This window comes from Orbicella faveolata, unplaced genomic scaffold, assembly GCF_042242905.1.
Source record: "Orbicella faveolata isolate gen_17 unplaced genomic scaffold, um_ofav_v1 contig_35, whole genome shotgun sequence".
In the NCBI taxonomy this organism is placed as follows: domain Eukaryota; kingdom Metazoa; phylum Cnidaria; class Anthozoa; order Scleractinia; family Merulinidae; genus Orbicella; species Orbicella faveolata.
The window spans coordinates 8,967,288-8,992,500 of record NW_028301564.1 but is presented as its reverse complement, the minus strand read 5'-3'; the positions used below and the strand labels follow the sequence as shown (position 1 = coordinate 8,992,500).

At 38.7% G+C, this 25,213-nt stretch overlaps 2 pseudogenes across 1 annotated transcript; both read right to left on the bottom strand.

The window, feature by feature from the left end:
• Positions 1 to 2,730: 2,730 nt before the first annotated feature.
• LOC110050079 (endothelin-converting enzyme 2-like) lies at positions 2,731 to 24,811 on the bottom strand (annotated as a pseudogene). Its single transcript, XR_016202087.1, has 17 exons — positions 23,741 to 24,811; positions 22,918 to 22,971; positions 20,931 to 21,043; positions 20,201 to 20,281; positions 19,420 to 19,547; positions 17,744 to 17,966; positions 16,627 to 16,725; positions 15,011 to 15,088; positions 13,004 to 13,107; positions 12,160 to 12,218; positions 10,507 to 10,561; positions 8,656 to 8,723; positions 7,463 to 7,593; positions 5,961 to 6,026; positions 3,498 to 3,596; positions 3,320 to 3,396; positions 2,731 to 2,953 (listed from the first exon to the last, which is right to left on the bottom strand). The product of XR_016202087.1 is annotated as an endothelin-converting enzyme 2-like (transcript).
• LOC149103124 (uncharacterized) lies at positions 9,772 to 10,462 on the bottom strand (annotated as a pseudogene).
• Positions 24,812 to 25,213: the final 402 nt, after the last annotated feature.

Below are 25,213 nucleotides of genomic sequence, written 5' to 3'. Positions count from 1 at the left end.
CGAATTATCCTTCTGGACGGATAATGCGTCCTCTAGTATAAAAACGGCCATTGTTTCGTTGCAAGTTTTGGGTTGATGGAAAACGAGCAACAAAGCCAAAATTTGTTGCTCAAAGTGGACCCGCGCTCTACTTTTCGCAACAACTTTCTTCGACCCGCAACAAGTGTTTTTGTTGCGCGACAAGTTGATCACGCAAGGTGAAAAACGAGAAACATTGTCCCAAAACTTGCAACGAAACCATGTTGGACGACAAGTTGAGGGTTTTTGTATCTCGTATTTCGCCGCCTAAGATGGGCAAGAAGCGATTCAGTCGAATGTCCCTTGGGACAAGGCCATTGCTTCTCTGTGAGCAGGTCATTTTCGTTGACATGCTTTAGTATCGTGCCAGCTACGCATGACTCTAATACTTTGCTTGGGAAACACAACAATAATATCTCTCAACCTCTTCAATAATTATACGGCACTAAGGCGTAAACACATGAAAGCCAGGTCCGTATGACAGGGCTCTTTTTAAACATTGGCAAACTCAGTTTAGATAGAGACAAGAGAAAGATATGGACTAGTATATTTTTCCTTTTACAACTTACACCATCTTTAGTTCCACATTTCTATCTCATCATCACTTTATGGTGCAGGGATCTCATGAGATCGCACAATCCTATACCAAAATTCAATGTGAATCCTTTCCCGAGTGTTGGCGGACGTGTTTTGGAAAGCTCTCTGACGTTTTTGACACAAGAGTCAAGGTTTTATTCACCTTATCAAGGGAAAGACTCTTTCCTTTTCAATATCAGTACACGGGACTGCTTATACTCTCAAAACAAGCCACATCATGCCGCAACCGGCCGTGGCCCCTGATTGGACGCATACTCGGCACATGGCGAAGCGCCGTTGCTCAGCAGAGATGGAGAATCTACAACTCTGAACTCACTGAGTTCTACCACAACCTAGCTAAATTAAGTCGCCACAGTTTAAAGTAATATCTTAATTTTAAGTAAATTTTTAGACACGGCCTCCATGAAAAGCAGTTTTTTTTTTATTGTAGTTAGGCAGATAGGTAAATAATCCAGTAACTTTGTTGACTGATGGAAAAACCGTGTATAAATAAAGTTATCTTATCTTATCTTATAGTGGTAAAGCCGTCCCTAAGCAGGGTACAACGGCAACTAACACCGGCAAAACTACAGTTCCATGTAAATCGCTGTCATATGACAGGATTGGAGAGATCATCGCGTCAAAAATTTTAGTTGCAAGGAAGAGGGACAATTTCCTGACATTTGTGTGTTTTGTAAGAGTATACAGAGCGCGAAAGGCCTCCTCTTTAATTTCAACTTGTCAAGTGCTAAATCAGAGAAGTGCTGCCAGCGATGCTATTGGCGTATGTTGTGACGACTTTTCTTGCGATTTTGGTTTAATAAATACCAAAAGTAGTTTTCGTGTTACCATTCCCTGTTTATTTTAAGATCTTTATAATATTTTTGCTTTTATGTACGTAAGACGAAATGTAAGGAAATCTGTGAATAAATATTTTTTCGTTTATTAATGAAACAATGCTGACGTTAGCAATACTCTTCGTGATAAGCAAGTAGTCTCCCACGTGTGACGAGATAAAAGAACGTCTGCGGGAGAGCTAGATTCAGGGCCAGTTATCTCTGAAATAGGGTATAAAATTTTTTGGTTAGGTCATAAATAGGGTAGGGAAAATCGCAGACTTAGTCATAAATAAGATAAGGAGGAGTTTTCCCACCCCCTCCCCACCCCCACCGGGCTTTCACAGCTTAAGCTCCTCGCCGGGTTAGCCTCTTCAAGGCGTTCAGTTAGTTGGGGCGCAATAAAAAAAAAGCGCGGTGAGGGGAAACGAGCTAACGCCTGTGGGCAAACGTTCTTTCGCTTGCTCTCGCCGCGCTTCTCCTCTATTTTTTCGCTCGCCTGTTTTCGCGCTCCACCCCAACTAACTGAACGCCTGGAAGAGGCCACGCTGGGTAAACAGGTTGGGAAAACAAATTATCTCCTTAGGATGCTTCACGGAACAGGGAAAATAACTCAGTTGAGACACTTGCCTGGCAGCCGAAACTCTTTACAAGATGCCAGAGATAGGGGGGCTTTTTGCCTCGTATTGCTCAGCGACAACGTAGCAGGGAAACCAGGAGACTTCTTTGGACCTCGGCATCTGATAGCATCTTCATTCAATACTTTTCACTGAACATCAAGGCAAGTAAAGTAATCGGCGCCGGATCTACGACAGTTTTCGCGTTACTTATATACTCTGCTAGGTAATCTTCTTTTAGTCGGGTAACCTTACTACTGTATATAGTCAAGTCAATGTTTCCAACTCTCGCCTGTCTCGAGATATATGCACGGTATTCATGGAATGGGGTGAAACAATAGGGAAAATAAATTAAAATTAAATTGAAATAAAAGTTCTGTGAGTTCACTGCATTCTTCCCTCCGCGTCATATGCTTGTATCTGGTCGTTGTACTTGTTATGTGTCTTTGCCTCTCGGCAGTCTCGTGACAATAAACATTCATGGCAGAGAGTTGGTGCATTGAAATACTATGGGAACTTCATACTCAAAATGTCTATAGGAAATCTGCGAGTCCGGCAAACTAATGTCATGCATGTTATACACCGCGCGAGGGTGCAAAAGAGACATAACAAAATTTCACGAATGCTTTCCTGCTACGTCATTTGTTTGCCACCACCAAATGAAATTTATGTCAACAAATAAATCACGAACATGTCTTTTTATTGTGTTCTAACCGTCCTTACAGCAAAAGCAAGTGAAATGTACGGTAATCTCAGTTGACTCGATCTTTGAATCATAATACTTTTCGACATTCTCTCAGACTCCATCACCATACCTCACACTTCTTTTCAGGGTTCATGGTGCTATTCGCTGGACAATTAAACGCCTCAGAAAACTCCTTAAAATTGGAAAGTGTTCCAATAACCCTACAATCAAGAAAGAAAACCATGTCTGATTAATCAGAATTGTACTTACTGCCTGTCTTTAAAATGTTACAGCGAGACCGCGAAAATGATAATCGAGTAATAGGCGCCGCCACGTTACATATACAGTGAGTGCCGCCTCAGGGATTCACCTCGTCGACAGCTCTGGGAATTCTAAGCTCCATTTCTGGGATAGTTTAGTAAATATCCATAGCAATAATTGGTCATAACCTACCGTGATATAGTATGTTTCTGACAATTTTTGGTTAGCAAATATGTCCGGCTTTGATAAGCTACTGTGTTCATTGCATGCGTTTCATTATATTTCGTAATGAAGAGTGGTAAGAGTAAACATTTCTCAAAACATGCCTGAATTTAGGTGGTGCATGGATCTCACTCAGTGTGGCGATGTACTCCGTTTTAGGTCGGGCATGACTGCAGTACTCCTAAACAAGCAAAGAGTGAAAATGTTTAGTTTTATGTTTTGCTCAATATTAGAGCTATTGTGACAAATCAGTTTTGATTGATTCAGTTCGGTGAGACTGACCTGTGCGTAACCAATGAAAAACAATTGCTCGTTGGTATACCCCAGGCCGGGAAGTGAGAATTCCTCTGTACCATGCTTTTGAAGCCAGTCATGGTACGCCTGGAAGATGGAATGCTCAAGAGGTTAAACCAAAGCGTAATTTATTTCATTCCTCGAAATAAGTAATATGCATAGAATAATTACTTCTCATGATAAAACTGTAGTGACAAGTGACATGTTTCATTAAGAAAATGGAAGGACGGAAGGTGGTGTCTACTTGACAATATTTTCCGGCGTACCGGGCCTGAAATATAAATCGGCGAAATTGTTATTGTAGAATTTTCCGAGCAGCATATGGTTAGCGTAAATTCCCACGTTAAAACCCTAAGCTTATATAACTTCATAAGGGGTTTTGAGTGGGCTTATAAACGGGGGGGGGCTTATATCCGGGGGGGCATATAAGTGGGATAAAAAAAATTCGAAACAACGAGATAAAACGAATCTGAGAAACGAATTAAAGCTAACATACCATTACATTTAGAGCTATTACCCTATAACTTTCGATTAAAAATTTTGATGTTCCTAAAGAAACGCAAATGGAACGCACTCATACATTAGATTGGCTTGTATCCAGGGGACTTATATTCGGAATAATATCTTTGTTAGCAAATAGAAGGGCTTATATCCAGGGGGCTTATTAACAGGGGGGGGGGGGCTTTAACGTGGGATTGTACGGTATATTATTAGGCAATGATCAATAGCACGAAGTGTCATCACGGCGAGGAAGGATATATATACCAAGTGATCAGCGTGCCAGGTAGTTCAGCTCACGTTCAGGCCTTTCATCGCACCGTGATCTCGATTTGTTCATCTAAAACTTGCGTTGTGTACGCGCGCTTATCAATTATTTCAACAATTTTGAGTTTTTTAAGTCGAGTAACGGCGAATTTCCCTCATTTATGTCTCCTCGGGAATTTAATTGCCCAGTTTTTCTCTAAATGTTCCTCCGAGAGTTCGAAAAAAATAAACAAGAAAACGTCTCGTGTACGATGTTCAGCCAGTCAGATCCTAATAAACAATTATAGTTCACCACTAAATTTTCTCCGATTCTTATTGGTTTAAATTGATCTCGTGGTGCGATAGTGTTCGTCCGCGGAGAGACACTATTAGCCCATAGTGCCCGTCCGCGGAAAATACCCGGATGGATAGTACTCGTCCGTGAAAACGTTTCTGTAAACAGGCGGGTTTGTAGAAAATAAAGAATTGAAATTGTATTACGTGGGTTTTTGTCGGTTTTTTTTTTCAAATTTTACATCTGGCTGTCACGGCTTTCATCTAAAATGTTGAAAATAATTCAATATGATTTTTCAACTGGCGCACGGAAGAAAACTTAGTGGTGAACAATAAAGACAATAGAGTGCTTATGTCTCGGAACTATCGGTCTGATAGTTGCCCCTTGGAAATTTTATATCCTAAAACTAGCATATTTGTTTTAAGAACATCAAATTTCCGTGGAGCAACTATCAGCCGATAGTTCCTCGACAGAAACACTCTATTGTTTAATTAAATTATTCGCTCTCGATTTCTATCGCGTGATAGTTGACGAGGGCGCAGCCCGAGTCAGTTATCACGCATAGAAATCGAGAGCATATAATGTATATTTTAGTATAAATCTACTAGTCGTTCAAAACTTTATCTAAATCCTCTTCACAGACACTTCGAAAGCGCCAAGAAGCGGCCTTCATTTTGTTAACAACGGCACACTGCTACGCTACTCACTACATCTATCACAGAATAGATAGTGAGTAGCGTAGCCAATCAACGAACGGCAATCGTGATAGAACGCTTGTAGATTGATAGTAAAACTCGATAGAAACACAGAGAAAAAGAAAAGGAAAATCACTTGATGGCTAAGATGTAACACTTTGTAACACTTCCTCCAACTCATTAATAATTACTCAAGTTTAAACAAAGGAGGTCAACTACTTTAACCATGATCTTTTAAATGAACATAGATTTTTACGATTTTATTTCTCCGTTTTCTTCTCAGTTTCATTTCCATTGAAAAGATCGATATATCAAACACTAAAAACCGTGATTGATCATACTTACGTATATTAATGATTTTCCTAGTCTGAGACCTGGGACCCGTTTCTCGAAAGCCCCGGAAACTTTTCGGGCCCGTAAAGCCATTTTTAGTCCATCTGTTTCTAAAAACGGAGAATTGTATACGCCTGAAACTTCTTGTATGAAGGAAACTTTTCTTCACCTTAAGAATATGTGAATAAAACAGCTCTGTAATCGTAAGGTTCGAGATTTTGCTATGGCTTTACGGGCCCGAAAAGTTTCCGGGTCTTTCGAGAAACGGGCTCTAGGCCCTTAATACGACACGAGCCCGAGATCTCTATGGGATGACAGTTGATTATCGTGAAGCCGAGGGATGTATCAAGTAGTACCTCATAGAAATCCAAAGAACGTACTTACAAAATAAGAAAGCTTAGTTCCTCCATTGTCCGCTATGTTTTCTCCGAGCGTCACCTTTCCACTGATCTGGAGCCGAACAAACGAAACAGCAAATATTTAATTGAATAATCAGTTATTCAGTTAAGTTATTCCAGTGTCGATATTCCCTCAGCACGAAAGTTCGACCATTAAGGACGGCTTGCTACCAAATATATAAAAGTCTTTTACGCAAATTAGTATTATGTGAAAATAGATCTGAGCAAGCGCAAGAAAACCTGGGGGGTAGTCATACAGTTTCCTTAGAAAATTGACCTTCACTCTACACTGAACCGAACAAAAGAGCTCATGTCAGTAGTGCATTTTTAAAAAATAAAATAAATAGCTTTTCGCAAATTTTACTTAGAAATTAGCCTTTAAATCACAAAATGAACTATAGGTGTAACGATCTAAGAAATACATATCAAATAGTGCTAAGACAACTGTTTTTTCCACCATTAACTGATGTCCTTGAGACCTCTCTTTCCGGTGGAAAGAGCACATCAGTTCAGTTGCCGGAATCGCTTTATGGAGTTATCGAAATGTTTCAAATAGACTTATTCGAGCGAAGAAATTGCAAGGAGTTTCTGTTTAGAATGAAGTGCTCTCGTTTGGAATTTACGCGGGGTAATTTCAGACTGCGTATCAATCAGGTGTATGATGGGTAGTGTTTGATGTTGTTTTAGGTTACTGGTGCTATAATCAAAACATATCAAGTGCTCAAATATCAAAGTAGCTTGCATCACTGCTAGAATGCTTTGCTCATATTCAATAGCAGAAAAGTACAGATGGAAAAAGCACAAGTAACCCAGGTATTTAATAGTTTAACTACTGCTATTGATACCAACAATGGAGAAACCGTTGCAGCTGTTCTTTTCTTGAGTGGTACAACAGTCAAGAGCCAAGTGAACTGTGAATGTGAGACTCTCAGGGTTGTGTTGTCATGTAATCTGCTTACTTACGGTTTGAGCTACTGGCCACATTGCCTGTGTTTCTGATTTTTTAAGTTCTAGTCTAAGCAGTTTAAAGTCTTCTCTCTCTTTAAAATGTTCTACTATGTATTATTGTGGACAAATGTAAGATGTATGTAATGTATGGAAAAATTAATAAAAAATGTTGGGAAATTGAAAAAATCCTCAATTTCGCAAGGCTCCACATTGTGATAGATTGCTTTCCCTTGGCTTGAATGTTTATGCAAATGCTTGTTATCGATTAGTTATTACGTATTGAGTTTGTTGAATTTTTCGATCCCAACGTCAACCGCGAGGAGCATCCTGAAAATTACGTTGCGTATCCATTAATTAAAACACAGCGCTGCGCAGGAGCTGCGTGTTATTGTAAATGAAGTTTCTTCAGATACAATTATTAAAGCTATACCTAGCCTTTGAGCAGTACTCAAGGACGTTCGGTCGAAATATTTGACAATATCTGACTGCCAAGAAATTAAACAACTGTTCCAGGCTGCAAGGCATAAAGACAGCTCTTACCGGATATCGGCCTTGGACCTTGTATTTAGAGTATTGTTCTTCAAAGCATTCTGATTTCTTGTTGAATTCCATGAGTGAAGACTTGCTCCACCATTCTTTAACAATGTCACCATTTTTGTCAAATTTTCGACCTGATGAATAAAACAATAACATTGATCTTGATGATCCTTATTGAATATGAATAGGTAATCATACGGTTTCGAGTTCAATTTGCCATTAACTTGCACGAATGAGGTTTCAAAAAGCTGAAATTGCACGAGCCGCTTCGGCGAGTGCTATTTCAGCTTTTTGAAAAACTCACAAGTGCAAATTGATTCCAAATTGAACGAGAAAAACCGTATGATTACTTATTCGCGTGAAGTGTCGGAAGATCTTCCGTGAAGCCATTTTTTTCTCATTCGAGAAAACATTTTTCAAAGTTTCCGCACAAAATTTTCGTCATCATTTTACGTAATATCATTGGCTTCGAAAATTTCCTATTGTCTTTCAGCCAATCATTATCCAGAATTATGATGTGTAACTTGCACTGGTGTTACACTTGAACTGCACTGCTCTCAGCTAATCAGAATCGAGTAATTTTTTTCATGTATGCTATTAACACTATAACAACAACTTTTTTGGTTTCACCATATTTATCATCATTGGTATTGCCATTAAAACAAACGAGGCAAAATAAAGTAAACTATAAGGATTACGATAATCACAATCATGGGATACTTTAGATTAGATTATTTCTTTTAATCGTCATTTTTAAACTATAAGCTGCAGTCGTTATACAGACATGACGTTCAACATTGCTAATAGAAATATGAGTTTAGACTTACTACTGAGTTGAGAAAATAGTTAATGAGGCTTTTATTTTATTTTTCCTCATTATCCCACAAACTCCACAACATCTCATCAAGCTGCAAAAGTTAGTTGGTCATAACATTTTTAACTTCAAAAAAATTGTCTTCATAGGAGCAATCACCTTCATTTCAGGTGATTGGATACTAAGTCTTTTTCTGCTTATGCTATGCGGAGACTGACGCGGGTGACATAAGCATAAGCATAAGTACAAGACAGTGAACCAGTCGTAACTCACTTTGACATATACTTTTGCAAAAAGATCTAAAACAGATTCTCGTGCTTCTGCCTATGTACTAGTGAAAGCTAGTCCTAAGGAACGAATTCATCATATCTTTTTTACTTACCAGTATTGTCAAATCCATGAGTCATCTCATGTCCTATGATGGATCCTAAAGCGCCATAACTTAATGACCTGTAAATAAACAGGTAATAAACAGTAAATAAACATATCGCTTACCGGCTGATGAGCCAAGATTTTCCCCTTCGATGTATGGCCCAAGCGCTTCAGTGCAGACCGAGAAGAAGAGGTTTGTGAGATATTATATTTCTACTAGGTGTCTGACAGGTTTGGAAACGATTTCTATTCGCACGGAACGGCTTCAAATGTCTGACGCACGTCGAAAGCAAAACGATTCAATTTGAAACTGTTGTTTAAAAGTCATTAGCACGTTTTAATACACCGATTTAAAGTTAAATCACCAAACATTTTGGCAACAAAAACAGCTTTAAATTTTAGCGGACCGCACAGTAGAATACGGCCCCCTAAATTGACCAATCACAGCGCACGTAGAAACTGAGAGATATAGGTTTGTCATTGCACTAATCAACTGATAAAATACACAGCTTGAGCGGAAATTTTGAAATAATCGTTGAAATCAGTTTCTTTGAGACTGTTGGAGCAACCTAACTGTCGTCCCACGTTTACTTTAACAATCTGAGAAAATGAATAAACGTCTCTGTTCGTTTATGAATTTTTCCTTCCCCCTAGAGATCTGTGATTTTATATGAAATATCGTTTACCGGTTGATGAGCCAGTTTAGTGACTGCCTCTGAGAATTCAAACCAAAATTCAAAACGGAATAAACACAGTAATTCGCACAATACGAGGATGTCTACAGCAAAGGATATCAATAAAATTTTGTTAACAATGGACGCTTTCCTTTCGATCAAACGTTTCGGTTTGGCGAATGGAACGGCATTTTCCGGAATTTCCGGAAGAGAGGACAACCTTACAAGGGGTGCTTATCATTTAGCAAAAAAATCCGGAAATTTCGGTTGAAAGTCAAGTGGAACAGTAATTTTCCGGAAAATCCGTTCGGAAATTGTAGACTACCTCTTTTTCCGTTCGGAACGAAACGGCGGAAATTTCCTTACCATTTGGTAAATTTTCCAGTTTCCAGTCTATCATCAGCCGAAAACAATTACGAGATTTAATGGTAGGATTTCATTTGTGTGGATTGTTATTCAGCGCCTTCATTATTGACATCGATCCGTTCTTTTGGCCTCACTGCAATGAGTCTGATGTTGATATTATCAGATGTGAAGTCGAAAGGTAGATTTCCATCCCTGCTTACTGCACCTTTCAATAACATGGGGACTCTAAAATTCAAAGCTTAACCGACAAATGCGGTTTTCGCTACCGTTAATCAAATGTTCGAAGGCCCCTCCCACCTTCCGACTACTGCCGAGCGCGCGGTAATCAAATCAAATCGGTGAGCACAGACAACATAGTCGGAAGTTGGGAGGAGCCGACGAACATTTGATTGACGGTAGCGAACAACGCATTTGTCGGTTTTAGAGTCCCCATGTTATTGAAAGGCGCAGTAAGAACCGTTGAATCTTCTCTTCTGTGACTAGTTTTAAATCAAACACTCCATGAAAAGACTTCCATAACCACTTTAGAAAAACATCCATGCTCTCAAAACACAAGCTTCCTATCATAAGCGTAGTAGTTTTCCACGATCTTAAATCCTTTTGTTTTAGACATGCAATCCACACTGTCTCTGTCAACACTGCGATACATCTTCTTGACTCGTTCTTTAATCTCAGGAGTCAACACTTCTAGCGCGGTCACAATGTAGGGAGGCACGCGTACTGAATGGCAATATTTCCGCCTTCTTTTAAACTATTATACAAGTTTTTAAACGCTTGCTATTGAATATTACATTTGTTAGATGTCAACTGTCTGATCTTACCTCGGAATTTCGGCAGAGTAAAAGAACGGAGACTGTAAGATACCAGCCGGAATAACTAGCAGGGGCAAAAACAATAAATGATATCAACATATTAGTTTGCTTGAGTAGTGGACTGTTTTTCCCCGTACTTTAAATTTACCTTTTTGCCATGTATTCAAAAATGACAAGCATGCCATTCTCCGGGAATCACTAACAGCAATTACACTTTACTACTACTTTAGTTTTACGCCCAGGAAAAAAAAAGACAATTAACCCTTTGAATACCAAACTTTCGCCAAAAATACCGTTTTTAACCGCTTAGTCAGGTTTTTCAGCTGCCATGACGCTAAATAAGCCCAAATTTTGCTGAGAAAGCTTTTTTTTTACTAAAAGGATAGATTTTTCGAGGATTAGGTACAAAATTGAGCAATATTTCAATTCCGGGCATGCGCATTAGCCATTTTTTTTTCTTTGCCATAAACCGTTCTCAATTTTGTTTGTTGGCCCTTTCCTGTCTGTTTTTCTCGGTCCTTTTACACTGACTACCTTTTGCGTTGCATGTTCTTTCTGGCTGCGCGAAAGGTTGGATGTTAATTACCGGCGAAGCCTAGAAATGGAAGTTGATCAATCATAGGCGTAGTGGACTATTTTACCACCGTTTTTGCACCAAAACTGATAACGTTGTTTTTCGATTTGCGACGTCGGAATGTCGTCGATATCTAAACCTGTCCATTGCGCGGAAAGGCCTAGCCTAGTACTACTATCTGCTTATCAAGAATATCTGATGACATTTAAATTCATGACGTCACAAGTGGTACAAAGAGCACGACCATTAATTACGCATATACGTAATTGGGGCTCAAAGGGTTAAACAAAGATCCTTATGAACGTCGATTTCATAGAACCTTTACTTCAGTTGATCTGCAGTCAGAACTGAGTGTAGCAGCTCTCATAAGGTTGTAATTCTTTTGCTTGTTGGCAGCTGTTATTGTTTTAGGGATAAGGGCAATGTTTCTTTTGTTTGTTCTATTGTTCTCTCAAAGGATATCAAGCCATTCATGCGAGACCTTATGAGAGTTGCTAGCCGACCCTTTGCACTTGATGTAAATACGGTACAGACATGTGAAGCAAGCAGTTATTTGTGTTGTTTTCTGTAGTTTTGGAACTCACCTGAAGAAATTATTCTGAAACAGTCATTTTTCTCAAACTCAGTGACGAATTCGTCTCGATAAACCCCTCCAGCTTCATTGTTCAACCCAGACGGGAGAAGAGAAATCCAGGATAACGAAGGGCATGAAAATAAACGTTTATTTCCTATGACCATGTTTCTTAGGCGTTGCCGTTCATACACGCGCTAAAACTAACATATGGTTTTCATACAACGCAAGACTCCCTTGTTAACTCTATTGTATTTCACGTGTGCGTTTTCCGTGTGCGCACACGCTCAGGTTTTTGTAGGGTCTGGCTCGCTCATTTCGACATACTGAAGAAGTGCTAAGTCCGAAACGTCTATTTTACACGTATTAAATTATACTTATACTTTTACACGTATTCACTTGTTAGATACACGTTCTTTTACTCTCTATCTGAGCTAAACTAGCATTTTTCTCAGCCTAGCAACTAATATAGCCACCAAATTCGAGCACTTCATAATTACTGTCCAATTAACCTTACCAATCTCGTTTTCGTAGAACTGATACATAGCGTTAATGGTCTGTGGGAACATAGGCCACCTGTAACGTGAAGACGACATTTTGTCACTCACTGTCATAACTACAACTAAAACCCGGGACTGAAATAAGCAGCATTATAGTTCTCCCTAATTTGGAAACTCGCTACACCGATGTGATGGTGTGTAAAGTTCTAATTGTTATTCAGCCACTCAACTTTGTAGAGAAGTCAGTTATTCAGTTCTCGGAACTGGGGTTACGTCACTTAATTCATTCTGAACTACGTGAATATTATGAAACTGACTACTATTGTAAAACTAATATTATAAATATCATGTATAGCGGATAAAGTTCTGCAGTTTTCTTGATCACACCTTTAATTACGATTGCGGTTTTCATTTCGAAGAGTAAACTGCTGTTGGAACAATGCAAATTTCTGTATCCTCCTTGACGTCCGTATAAGTTCCAGTGAAGTCCCCCCTTCCGGTACCGGGTAGCCTGCATAGCGAACGTAAAACGGAGGGGACGGGAAGGGAAACTGGGATGGAAGGAGGGGAGCTTTTCGTCTCCCTACCCCTTCCCCGTGTGAACAAGGGACAAGCTACGTGGTGCTTAGCAGCTCCCCGCGTGTTTTTAGAGAATTGACTGCTACAGGAACATGCCGTATCGTTATATAATATTATGGTTTATGTATTTGGAAGAGTTCGTTTCAATATAATACTTCCTGCCGTTAACTAAATGTAGCACAAATAATAACTTGATTTTGTCCTTTCTATCACCCGAACCTACAGAACCTTCCATTGTAAATTTTAACTTACTTTTAAGTATTTTTTTTTGTTTTAACTCACTTTTCCTTGTCGACCGGCTTCCGGAGTTTCGCAAAGAGTCGTTGTCTAACCCATTCGTCCACTTCTACGTTGTTTTGGAAAAACGTCTTTGAGTTAATCAGGAGCTGCGAGAAATAAAGAGAGTGTATTTTCTTGGTATCTCTTAGTGCGTAGATTTAGCGAGCCCAAAAGCGGGCTCCACAGCTTTTTTCTTTCTTCTTTTTGTTTTACTAGATTCTAAAATAGCATTTCAAGTTTAGCAGCCAAAATGTTACAAAAAAAACTTGGGAAAATGGCATGGCGAAACGCATGTGTAGAACTTGAAAAACCAATTTTAAAATAAGAAACGTAATAATTTCTTCTCCTAGCGAGAGAACGTTGGAATAGACGTTTCTATCTTGAGTGGTTTGTTGCTCCATTTCAGACCATTTCATGATAGTTTTGAGAATATTTGCTTTCAAATTTTCAATTAGTCGCCTGTATATGAATGAATAAGCTTTAGATGAATAAAAGAACAATATCCTAGAGAACATAACGTGGTCTGTAATGGGAAAATAAACCGCTGAAACTAAAAAGTTTGATTTATACACAGCGAAAAAATCGAAATGTACAAATATATTTCAACTGTGGTAAATTAGCTGCCGCATATAAATAAGTTTTCTTTTCTGAAGTATTATAAAAGTTGACAAAGTCAGTTTAAAAACATTTAAACAAAGCGACTAAGTGGACAAATAAAAAAGAACCTATTATAAACTAAACTGCAGTGGTTTTCTGGTTTTTAAGCCATTTGTTCAAGTAAAAACTCGGTCATGGCTTTATCAACCTGACTAAAGCCCTGTTTTGTACGTAGCACACGACAAGGAGAAGGGCGCATATCTCAACTTATTCTTGGCCAAGAGGTATAACTTGCATTTTTCTCCTTCCGCAATCATTACAATTTCGACCAGTAAACAAAACGAAAGGGAATTTTAAGTGTGTTTCATTCCAGCGATCAAATCCGAGTTCTGTAGCATCGCTGATCGTGACTTAGATCTTCAAATTCATAATATTATGAAATTTCATGAAAACGGATCTCTCACCTTGTGAATCCAAATTTGCTTGCTGATTGGCTAAACGATTGTTTTGGTTTGTGAATCAAAATATTTCCCAAATGGGAATTACCCTGGGCTGTTCATCGCTTGATGGCTCAGTTAACCAAATTTAATTCCTCCAAACTTTTCACTCAAATCCAAAGGAATGTTGCACTTAACTAGTTTGTTTTTTGAACAAGTGTGTGAATAGACTTGCCGACGTAAATACGCAAAGGACAACCTAAATGGCAGATAGTGTCTGTATACTAGAATAATTCTACTGAAATTTCTTAATAGCCTAGCGTCTGACTGTTTTTATTAGAAATTCTAACAAACATTCCATTATTTCTTCACATTATAGAAATGGTCTTTGAAACTTGCAGCTGTTTTTGCGCGTTCATTTAGTCATTCAGGAATTATGAGGTTCTGAAGTCGCGAAACGGTGAATGTCCTTCTTTTAGTCTCCTTGGAAGTTCAAATATGCACTGTAAAAGTTCTAACTCTTCCTTCGGAACTTTGGAGAAACCAGGAAATCTCGCCACTTTGCAGTCCTTTGATGGCCATAGTACATTAATGCCTGGTAGTTTATGTCAGTTTAGCCAATCAGATTTCAGCGTTTACGTCAGTAACGGACTAGAATTCTACCAATTCTAGGTAAATTATGAAGTGTGGAGCATTGCTGCAAAGGTTTTGGGCCGATTATTCAAACGAAGCTTAGGCTACGTTAGACCTGGTTTGAGGCTAAATCTCGGTTTAAACGAGGACTTCATAAAACTCGGCTTAACTTGGTTAAATTTGCATTGTTAGAACGTGGCTGAGCCGAAGCTCACAGGGTCTCAATTTCCTGAAAATTCTTAATTAACAACAACAGCCAATGACACTGGGCTCATGGGCTCCTGTTAACATTTATACGAAATACGGAACCTAAATACTAATCCGCTCATAAAAATTGACTCACATTGGAGAAACGTGATGTAAGATCCTTTGGCCGGACCACGTAGTTTGCATAACCAATCTTGCTTCCCAAAGCGTCTGCCTGGTTATAATAACATATAAGTTAAACCGTCACGTGGCAGTCAAAGAAGTTTCTGTAGAGACAGAAGTGTTAACATGAAAGATAGAACTGACTACAAGCTCGAGGTTTCTATTCAACGATTGATAGCTGATAGGGCCGAATAGTAATGTCTCATAAAAATCACCGGACAGTGGATAATTTTAATGTTTAAGCAGAACTGTAACTAGGTTTCTTTAAAACAATAATTTACTTTTATTTATCTTTGTAGTGAAAAACTTCATGCTTGAGGGAAATCGCAAGGGAGCTGAATTGTAATTTGAAACTTGCCTGTACGTACGCTCATCAGATTTTTCAATAATTTTGGGTTTTAATTTTGGGTTTTTCTACGAGGTGATAGTTGATTCAGCCTTCGGCCTCATCAACTATCACCTCATAGAAATCGAGAGTGAATAATCTAATTGTTTTAGTACAATTCTCACTAAAATTTACTTCAAATAACGTTTCCAATTATTTCTTGACGTATTATTAAACTTTGCGCCTGAAAAATGTCGCTCAGATTGAAAATTGAAGTTGTGTGTGCGCGCATCAGTTTTTCAATAATTTCAACTATTTTAAATGTCAAGAAACCGTAAATGTCCCTCATTTTGACTTCTCAAGAATTCAATTATCCATTTGCATCAAAAATTTCCTCCAAAACTTTGGAAAAATGAAAAAACGTCGCCATCTCCTAGACGACCTCCAGGCCACGCACACTAATTAAACAATAGAGTATTTCTGTCGAGGAACTATCAGCTGATAGTTGCCCCGCGGAAGTTTGATGTTCTTAAAGCAAATATCTGCCGAGAAGCGAAGCTTCGAGGGCAAATATGCTGCAAGGGGCAACTACCAGAGCGATAGTTCCGAGACATAAACACTCTATTGTCTTTATTGTTCACCACTAAATTTTCTTCCGCGCGCCAGTTGAAAAATCATATTGAATTTTTCAACTTTTTTAGATGAAAGCCGTGAAAGCCAAATGTAAAATTTGAAAAAAAAACAAACAAACAAACAAAAACCCTCTGAATACAATTTCAATTGTTTACTTTCTATAAGCCCGCTTGTTTACAGAAATATTTTTAAGGACGAGTTCTATCCATCCAGGTATTTTCCGCAGACGGGCACTATGAGCTGATAGTGTCTCTCCGCGGATAAACACTATCGCGTCACATGATCAGTTCCAACCAATAAGAATCGGAGAAAATTTAGTGGTGAACTATAATGACTGATAGTGTTCGATGGCACAGCCAATCAGATTAAAGCATTTGCATTAGTATACTAGTAGAATTCTACTAATATCTAATAGTTTATTGGCGTTGGGGAAGTCCCAAGGCAACAAACCAAGTCGATAGAAATTGTCTTAAATGGCTATCGAGGTCGCGAAAATAAAGAAAATCGATTAGAAAGTTTGGCACTCGTTATCGTTAAATAAGTCTTGTCAGGTCATAGGTATCTATGTTACTTCAAGGCAAAGTCCTCCAAAAAATAATCTTTCGTGTAATATCAAGAAATGAGTAGCTTACCTTTTCGAAAACATATTTTGTTGTTTTGTCATCTATCCACTCATGCTCTTTCACTCTTTTCTTGAAAGTCTTCTTTATCTCATCGATCATTGACTGAGTCTGGAAAACGTGTAGTCTTCAATCAGTATTGTAGATAACGAATTAAATAAAGAGTAATGTCCAAACTTGTAAGGCTGAAATCCTCATAGAGAAATTTATAGTGCGATTTTAAAACGAACTGTGATGCATAAAATATTTTAAAAACTTATTTTAGAGTGCCCATATATCTCCAGTGTTTAATTAATTCCTCTGATTCATATATAAAGAGTAGTCATTTCGTTTCGGAGACTGTCATGACAGTGTATCAAAAACTCTTCTTTCAAAAGATGATGATGCGCGATAACATAAACATTGTCTGTTTTTCTTATGGCTTTTCTGTTTGTTACTATGCAAGAGTCCGGTCGTGGACATTGAGTTGTGTTCTTGGACAAGACACTTTACTCTCACGGTGCTTCTCTACACCCAGGATTGTAAATGTATATCAGCAAACTGTTAGGGGAGCCTGACAGAATGTTTCTGTCGAGAAGTCTACAATAGAGTATCATCCCCTACAGACGGAGAAGCAATACCCCAATTGTTTCTTGTTATAGATTGAAAAATAACCTAACCTCGGTAATAGAGCAGGTATTTACTTCTGCATTTCTTGGTTATGAATCAGGGTTTTGAAAACCTTGGTGTACTCAGGATGTAAATGTAGCCTGTGTAGCAGCGTTGAACAGGGGAGGGGGAGGGGTGAAGCGCGGATCGAAGGAGGGGGACTCGCGTTTTTTTCCTCCCTACCCCTTCCCCGCTTACGCCTGCAACGCAGGCTATGTAAATGCGTTCTCTCATCACCAAGACAATAATAAGATTGTCACGTTCACTGTCCATTGGATCAGCGGAAACTTTTCATCGAGCTAACTACTTATTAATGTATCGCTGTCGTGTCCTTTCATAGAACATGACAACTTTATGTACATCAATTTAGATTAAGTCCCCCACAATCCTTGAAGAGCTCGAAAGGTCAACTCTCCAAAGTCGTTATGGTGGTTTACTAGCCTGCTTGTAGAAGTCATTCCTTTTCAGTGAAACTCGATACCTTGGCAATTGCCGACTGGTCGAAGAAGCTCTTTATGTAAAGAGAACCAATTGGAACTCCCATGTTGTCATTAGTGATTCCTGTACACGTGCGCCATCTCGGGTCTGAGTCCTTAACTCCAGATATTCGCTCGTTAAACTTGGCTCGAGCCTTTCGGAATGGACTAGACAGCAGGCTTACTTTATCACGGATCATCTGCCACACCACGTAGTTAGAAAGTAACCTGCGAAAGTCAGTTTCGTAAGTCGCTTCAGAAGTTGGCAATCAATCTCAATAAGTGAGTGCATGATGCATGTGAAAATCAGAGATAACTCTACAGATTATGAGAGTATTAGGATTGAGTAAATCATTTTTATCTGGTCGCAATAAAGAAAGTAGGGTTGTGCCGATGAGTTTTGAGGGTTGTTAGTAAAACTCGTAACAGCATCGGTATAACGACAATCACTAAGCGAAACTCTGGATTGAATTTAGTAAATATCGTGTTGTTAATAAAATTAATTAGTGGAACGTAATCACTATTAGATTAGAGCTAACCGTAATGCTAACGCTATTCAGCAGGCTAAGCTACTCAGGCTAACCTACAAAACAACCAAAATGCCGTTATGCTCATCTCGTCGGCACATTTTTGTCTTAATGAACAGCGAAACCTTTGGAGTAAATTCTGCTTATCTATCTTATGGCTTTTTCTGAATTGCCATCAACTTTTGTCAGCTTCTTTATACAAAAGATTAGCCATTCAGAGAGAAACGGTTGTAGCATGGTGATCTGCGCTTTTGAGCATCCCAAATACTCCCTAGGCAACGTGATCCAAACAACTTTCTAATTCACAGTACTCAACCAACCAGCCTTGTAAATAACGTTTTCCCCACTATTTCCTCGCAGACTTCTAAGTTCAATTCATCATTTGAATGATGAAGGAAAGCAAATTCCCAAATACATCATCTCGCGTCCGTTTGTACCCATTAAAAATGTTACAAAATGACTGGCTACTGGGTTGAGGGAAAAAGATTTGTAAATAGCCTACTCGCGAATCTGATAACTGAAGAACCAGCACTTTCAATTTATTTCGTCCAAGAGACTCTTTTGGTGAAATACTTTCAGAAATTTTGTTTAAAAGTTTCAACGAGTTCGCAATTTTATGAAATTTAGGAAAGTGCAAAATACCGAACGATCGAACTAGATGACCAACGGAATTTGCGCAAACCAGAACATTCTCACTTAGTCAGAACAGAAAGGCGGCAACTCGCTTCGCTTCATTTTGATATTATTTGTTATGTATGGTTTCATGTTTTCTTAGAGTCAAATGTCATCTTTAAGTAAGTACATTTTTGCCTACTTTTTAGCCGTTCAAATAATACAACTATCGCAGTTCAATTTTATTAACAACGAGCGTCGTGAGCTTCGATAGCCCCCGCCCGAGTCAACGACAACAACAAGCTTTATTCGCATGACCATAAATAGCATAGCAAAAGTATATGGGTGTTTGAAAAAAGCTTTGATCATAGCATTCTTAATTGACTGTTTCAACCTAGTTTTGTTCATTAACCAAACCAACCGAAATCCCCAGTAGAACTCGCAAAACCGGTTGATCACAACAGAACAGAATGAAAGTATTAGAACGAATACTGACACTGCACTGAATCAAGTGGATAAATAGGAGAAGTAAAAAAACTTACTCTTTAGAAGTGTTTTTCAAAAGTGTTGTCATTTTCCGAAGATAAGATGGTGATGTGGCCAGCACAACATCCGCTTCAGTCACGTTTGCTGCTTTAAATATGGTGTGCATATGATCTAACCACGGAAACTGTAAGGCAAACAGCCGAAACAATTAATGCTGCCCTCATGTCAACAGTATTATGATTACAATTTCAATCAATTGATCAGTCCGTAATCTCCAAGCGGCAAAACAACTCTAGGGATTTACGTGACAGGTTTGAAGAAATTGCTGAGACTACTGTTGAATCAGTTTCGATACCTTAAGGTGGCTCACATATACCTAAGTGTATTACACTTACACAAACTTCTATTGTACTGAATTGTGTTGCATTTTCATTGCATTGTATTCATCAGTTGTTATAACTCATCAAAATCTTTGTCTCGGAAAGTGCTGGAAACTGTTTTGAGCCACCTCGCCCAACCGTATATATGTTGAATTTTATCACACTGAAAAACAAGGGAAATCACATCCATTTGGTAGTTTTTCCACTGACAGAGTAATTTTAATCTTCTTGAAGATCAGAAATTACGTCCGAAAATTTAGTAGTCACTTGTACAGCAATATCTGTTGTGGAAATTCGCTTGCAGTGCACCTTGAGTTGTAGTCAGTTATTGATCTTAATAGGGAAAAATCTATCTTGGTCGGCAGATAAAATTATTCTCGTTTAATTAAAAATAGCGTTTCCAACAGCGTAAGGAAGCAGGGTAAGAAGGAAAAGGAAAGGAAGGACGGGATCATACCTGTGGAACAAGTCGTATAAGATTGTTGAGTTTCATCCTCCTGTAGATTCCTTCAGCTTTGTCTTCAGCTGATGTGGTGAACTAGAAAGGGAAGGATACTTTAAGTAAGCGTGGTACTCTGTGAGCAGTCGTGTTGATTTCCATTTCAGTCTTGCAGCTTTACATCTTAATGTTTTTTTTTTCAACTGACGTAATTTAACTTTAACCAAAGTTGTCTCTATGCAAGTGAGTGCATGTAACATCATAATATTTGAACTGCGGGATAAAGATTAAATTAAAGACATGAAAGGTCATCGCCGTTTTTTACTTAACTTCGGCAGTTTCAAAAATAAAGCCTTATAAATACAATTCAGACTTGAACGGGATTCGAGCCAACAACTCACTACAATTCAACGACCAGGGGCCCGTTTCTCGAAAGCCCCGGTAACATTTCGGGCCCGTATACCCGTTCTTAGTTCATCTGTATCTAAAAACGGAGAAATGTAGACGCCTGAAATTTCTTGTATGAAGGGAACCTCTGTTCATATTAAGAATACGTGAATAAAACAGCTCTGTAATCATAAGGTTCGAAATTTTGCTACGGCTCTCCGGGTGCGAAAACTTTTCGGGACCTTCGAGAAACGGGCTCAATCACTGCAGCAGTATTGCAGAGCTCAAGAGTTCAAACCTTATTTCTACCACTGCTTACGTTACACACATAACTGCCATGGTACAACAAATCGATGCGTACCTTTGCCAGCTGTTTTTCAAAATCTATGATTTCTCTCACTTTGAAGTTGTGTTGCATTTTGCACCAAGAAGTGTCGCAACTGTAGACATGTATTCTACGTATATGTCCACCATCTAAATATGGAGACGCAAAAGAAAAAACAAATTACGACCTAAGTCGTATGATGTTTACAATAGTTATGTTAATTAAGCTAAAAATGTCCAGTGTTCTAGGGAACAAACAGTCATTATATATCACCAGTAAGAGAAACTTTAAATCAACAATTTGTTACTCAAATTTATGACGTGGACTCGGACGAAAATACACAGAAGCCATTCTTTGGCTCTCATTAGCAAAATGATGTTATTGACCGAGATCTGGTTCAAAACACTTGCTTTGTTTAACAGAACTTATACCAGTCCCTGATGTACATTTTTCAGTCAATTCTCCACTCACGTTGCACGCGATTTTAGAGAAACATTTATCGGCTTTTCGTCGAGACAAACGAAACTGTCCTTTATATACGAATGTCCGTATTAAGCGGGTGTAGAGCGGGATTCCACTGTACTTCGCTCCAAAACTACAAACGGAAGTAAAATACCCGTTTTCGAGGACCTCCCTCCTTTTGCTGGGCAAGTCACGTCAGGTTTCCGTTTACCATTACTTAATAATAATGTGTAGAATTAGCCAAGCCTAAAAGCGGAACTCCTGGGCCTGTTTGTTCAAGGCTCGAACCTATGATAAGCGAGAATTTTGATTTGAGTTTTGTAACTTTGCGGTGAGGTTCTCTGTTTATCACACTATACAAAACAAAAGCAGTGAAAAACGTTTTTATACAAGAAAAGTTTATACTTTGGTTAACTTTTAATCCTGGGTTAGCGTTAACCGGCTTCCGAACAACCAGGAAGTGAACCTGACATAGGCCCGCGATCAAATCAAAAACCAGTACTTGGTCAGCAGTCAACTTAAAAAACACGTTACCTCGATGAGCTTTAAACCTGAGCCGGCGATATGGTCACATGATACTGGTCAGCTGACGCTTGTTTTGACAGATGTCAATTAAGAAATAGAAAACATGTACCGTGTTTCTATCGAGTTTTAGTATAAATCTACTAGCGTTCTATCACGAATGCCGTTCTCTGATTGGCTGCGCTACTCACTATCTATTCTGTGATAGATGGTGAGTAGCGTAGCGCAGTGTGCCCTTGCTAACAAAATGAAGGCCGCTTCTTGGCGTTCTCGAAGTGTCTGTGAAGAGGATTTAGATTAAGTTTTGAACGACTAGTAGATTTATGCTAGAACAATTAGATTATTCGCTCTCGATTTCTATCGCGAGATAGTTGACTTGGGCTGCGCCCTCGTCAACTATCACGCGATAGAAATACGGAGAAAATGTTTTCTATTTCTTTTAGAAAACACCGCGACGAAAAAAGAAAAACAGCTTGTTTACTTTGATGATCAAAATGTAAATTCTCTTTGCTCGCGCCATCATTACGTCAACAGCTCGTGCTAGTTCTGTGTTTCTATCGAGTTACAGAAACACAATTGTTAACCAATCAGCGCGCGTATTTTCTTAGGCCTGTTTTCTAATTAGCTATAAAATGGATGTCCAATATCAAAGATGCACGCTGTAAACCAAAGCCAGGCTGTACGACTAGGTATTAGCTGGAGTGTGGCCGCCTTGTTGCGCGATGTCGTTGTCGTAGGGCGCACGCGCCGGCGATCCATGTCGCTAGCCATGCTGACCATGAAAACTGGAAAGAGTTGCATGGATTTCTGTTTCTATGCATGCATGTGTTTCTATTCTTCTAGTTATGATGCTCTGCTAATAATACTAGATTTACTAGATTTATGTACTTTAGCGAGCGGAAAAGTTATGTTTTCGTTAAAAAACTCTACTTTGTATTATATTACAACGCTAGAACCGTGACTGTAAAGCAAGGTTTTAGAAATATAAATTGATTAGTAGTTTAATTAACATGTATTCCTTCACTGAAGCAATACTCACCTCAGGATGTTTAAAGTAAATCTCTCTCTGAAGACTCAAACCAGACTGATCAACCTAAGTGGATGACAGGATACCTCATTTCCATTTTTTTGTTATAAAATGCACTGTGCCAATTAGTCTAGGGAGTGGAAGGGAGAGTTCAGAGACTGGACTATACCTGTGTCGATTTGATGCATGTTTTGAGTTAGTGGATGAATGATTGAGTATCACTCGCTCAGATTAGAGCTAATATCAAGACCAAGACAGGATAAAGGTAATACATAGAGCTATGCCTTTATACTATCAAGCTATTTTTAGAAATGGTACCCAGTTCTCTGGCGGATGTCACCACGCGCGTTGCGTGGGTAAAGCAGCTTGAGTTGTCCACGCGAGCCAAATTCCAGTCACCGGATTGACCATTCCTAGTGATCTTAACGGCATTATTTTGTGAATAAGGTCTTTATGGTGGATTACACTCCATCCTCTCTTGGAGACACCGACCACAAATACCTTTCTATGAGAAAAGGATTCTGACGGCACAAGGAACTTCTCGCTATGATGTTATTATACTTTTGTTTTAACTGAAAAATATTTATGCTTGACATCTGCCCTGAGAACACGACATGCTAATCAAGAGAGCTCATGTCGTTAATCCAAAAACATTATTACGATAATCACGATCGTATAAGAACGTCAATTAAATTAATTGATTAAATGACGACTGTTACAGGCAAACACACATACCTAAAAGAAACCAACACAGCACGTATTTGGGAGATATCAGACAACTGAACTTAAATTTACACCAAAAACACCATTAGTCAGTAATTGAAGTTGTGCATACCTTTATCAGGTGTTTGGTAGAATTGAGATGATCATTTGTCACTTCAACTGAGAAGAAAGGCGGTGCAGGATAATATGAACTCTGCAAACGTTGTAAAACCTCATGAATGTCCCAGGAAGACTTGTTCCAGCTTCCATCTTGACAAATGTTCCAAGAACCTATCTGGTGAATGAAATCCAGCATGGGCTTTGCTCCTAAAGTTTCAATCTGTTTTTCGTCCATGCACGAGCGATAAAAGTCTCTTGTTTTTAACAGAGCCTCATTTTGAGGACCATCATGTGACATGTTTGATGCTTGAAGAAGATCACGGAGTTCACCTTCAATTACTTTAGATAGTTTTGTAAAAGTAGAATAATCATTATAACTTTTAGGAATTGGATTTCGCCGAATCCAACCGCCACAACAAAATGTAAAAAAGTCATCGCATGGATTAACCGAAGAATCTATTGAATTCCTAATGTACTCTGCAACTGCACTACATTCACGAGTTTGACATATGTTCATCTCTGACTTGGTCTCACTGTGAACTTCTGAAAACATATACACAGCGCGTTTTTGTTCTTGAGTTGAGTCATTAGAGTCATCAATGAGGTGATTGGCGATCAAAGCCAACAGAACGACGGTACTCAAACTTAACAAGGTTGGTACGATGACAGACCATCTCACTACCATGATCCAATGTGTATCGGACCTGTTCCTCTTGCTCCTAATTTAGCTAGATTTGTGTAACGTTATAATGTAAGGTCTGAACAGATTCATTGTATCAAGCCACTGACCAGCGCAAGTAGATGATCTTTGCCTTAAATGTTCGTGACGTCGTATTGTATATCTAGTAGTTTTGCTGGAACTGCTGAACACCTGTTGATCGGACCATACCTGCTATTATGTTTGTTTTTTAGCAAGTGCTCTTGTCAAACACCTGTTAAGATCTTCCGTGATCATCAATTTGAATCTGATAAAGGTAAAACAACCGCAGTAGCAGCTCGACAAAGCTGACGTTTCGATCATAAGGCGAGCGTCGGACCAAAAGTACGTTTGCTCCAACGAAGAGCTAGCGCTCCAAAAGTCGGGCTTCGAAACGAACGACTAATGGCTGAAATATATTCGTATTTTGCCTATAAGTAACACAGATAATTACGTAAAGGAAGTTTTGGTGTAAGAACAACGATTAAAATGTCCTGTAAACAATAACATGTAACTGTTGTTTGTCAAAGATTCAAAGCTTAGCAATATGATTCTAAATCTTTCCTCAAATAAACTGCTCCATTCTTCAAAAATTACGTCATTGTTTGCAAATCACGTTTTCATGAAGAACACAAATCCTCTGCAATGAAACCGATTTAAGTAATTTTGAATTTGAGTTAAGCATGGAATTTAATATCTTAGCTTATCTTGAACTGAAAGCCTTTAATGGGTGGATCATAAAAAAACAGAATGGGGGATAAGAAGAGCTTTTCTCTATGCTTCATTAGA